Raw genomic sequence first — 2,500 nt, 5'->3', positions numbered from 1 at the left:
GTGTGTGTGTGTGTGTGTGTGTGTGTGTGTGTGTGTGTTTATGTGTGTGTATACAGCTGATGCCACTGAACAATTTGAGGGGTTGAAAGTAAATCTATTTTCATATTTGACGATGTTATGACCCTTTTAAAGTCAGCCCAATTTGGGCGATAACACCAGGCTACTTAAAAAAAAAAAAAAATTCCCAGACACCCAGGGGTTAAATCAAGAGCAGCGTCTAGAGACGTAAAAGTATCTCATGTGCTTCATGAAGCTTCGTTTTCCCATCGTTACAATACAGGCAACAAAATTGGTCGTTTGAAATGTGCATCACTTTCTCTTATATTTAACTTTTAACTGTAAATATTTGCATCTTTTGATCAAACCTTCTCGTCATATGTCACAAAAGCAAAAAAAACAAAAAACAAACGTTTATTCGTGTGATAGCAGCTTTCAGAGAGGTGAGAAAGACGCTCAGCCGGGTGCTTGGGGAATGGCGGAATCTCCGTTGGAAACGGGCAAAAGCTGGTCCATAGTATCAGATTTGTTCGCATGCTCAGCCGCGCGTGAGAAGAATCCCGAGAAAAGCGCTCGGATAAAAGCGTCCCAGTGCTAATCGGCTCACGCGCAACTGAGCAGACGGCTGCGGCGCCTCCTCTTGGCCTTAACGCGTCTCTTGGTTACATATCGCTCCGCCACTGACCACAGATTTGTTTAACACGCCGAATTCCTTCAGTCTCAAAAAGGATGCGCTCGTTGTACGTGATCATACGTACGTGATCATACGTACGTTGCGATTTTATAAATATATATATATATATATATATATATTTATATATGTGTGTGTACATATATATATATAGTGTATGTGTGTGTATATATATATATATATATATATATATATATATATATATATATATATATATATATATATATATATGTATATTTATATATGTGTGTGTATATATATATATATATATATATATATATATATATATATATATATATATATATATATATATATATATACGTATATATATATAGTATTTATATATGTGTATATATAATATATATATATATATATATATATATATATATATATATATATATATATATATATATATATATATATATATAATTTTTTTTTAATAGATTTTTTTTTATTTATTTATTTATTTTTTGATTTAGAAGGATAATCTAAAAAAAAAAGTAAAACTAATAGATATGGTCACAAAATAAAATTGTGTGTAATAGGGATTGCCTTTTTTTTTTTTTTTTTTTTTTTAGCTAATAAAATTGATATTTTTTTAACTAGTCCAACTCAAAATGAAGAAAAAAACTTGCAATAGAAAAAGTTCTAGTCATAAATGAAAATCGGTGTTTTTTTTTTTTTATATTTGTATTTTAGTTCTTCCTTTTCGTGTTGTTTTTCTTTCGCTTTAGTATTTTTCCTTTTTGATATGATGCATTAATAATATGGGGTCTTTAATATGGATTTTTTTAAATACAAGATAAAAAAATATTAAGTAACTACAATTTTAAAAAAGTTGTGTTAAAAATAACCCAATCATGAGTGAAAAACTCACTGACTCACGTTTTATTATTATATTTATCATATCTCCTCAACTCCAAATATTTTATAGGTATTTTTTTAACAAATTATCTGTTTTATTGGCACAAAATAATATTATAGTTGCAACCACATACTGTATGTCTTGTGCGTACGGTTTTATTATCTTATTTATCATTTCCCCCTCAAATCCATACCCCTAAAAAAATGGGTCATATTGACCCAGAGTCAGACCTTTTTTGAACCATATTTTGGTTACTGTTTTTCAAACGTCAAATCCTCAATAGACCTTCGGATGCTTATACGCTTCCAGACATTAACTCCACTTTACAGTCTTATTTACAGTCAGGCATTGTGAGTCTTTTCAATGCTGTGACATATTTTCCCAAGGTCCTGTGAATTTTTTTTTTTTCTTCTTCCGAAATTGACGTTTCTTGAGAAAAAGCGCTCTTTGTCCACTGTGATCGTTGGAGGGCGGGGACACAAGACAAGATTGTGGTTGCGTATGATCACACATGTTGGTCTTTTACAGTCACTTTTTGAAATCAGAATTTTATGGACTAATTCTAACCGTTCCGAGCATTTCGGCGTGGATTTTTTTTTTCTTTTTTTAAACATGCACACATTGTTTGATCTATTAAACTTTAGAACGCTTCAAGCTTCATTTGTCCACAAAAAATAATCAATATAAAGTGTCCTCTTTTGGATCATAGAAGAGATCTGTTAGCAAAAAGAAATAAATTAAATATTCATAAATATTTGTCCACCAAAAATAATCATAGTACCAGATTTGTTTGCAAAAAGAAATAATTATAAATACATTTTTGTCCGCAGTAAAATAATAAAATGTCCTCTTTTGGGATTACAGTCTTCACAAAAAATAAATAATTAATTATAAATAGATTTTTGCCCGCAGTAAAATATGAAATAAAATGTCCTCTTTTGGGATTA

General features: G+C 30.0%; 1 protein-coding gene across 2 annotated transcripts in view; it reads left to right on the top strand.

Annotated features, from left to right (window-relative positions):
* The window catches only part of opn4xa (opsin 4xa), a 38,071-nt gene that overhangs the window by 20,950 nt on the left and 14,621 nt on the right, over window positions 1-2,500 (top strand). The gene's annotated exons all lie outside the window — the stretch shown is intronic.

This window comes from Hippichthys cyanospilos, chromosome 15, assembly GCF_059441005.1.
Source record: "Hippichthys cyanospilos isolate Australia breed blue-spotted pipefish chromosome 15, RoL_Hcya_1.0, whole genome shotgun sequence".
NCBI classification, from domain to species: Eukaryota; Metazoa; Chordata; class Actinopteri; order Syngnathiformes; family Syngnathidae; genus Hippichthys; species Hippichthys cyanospilos.
Note: the sequence above shows the minus strand (reverse complement) of the source record. Positions and strands in the feature narration are given on the sequence as shown.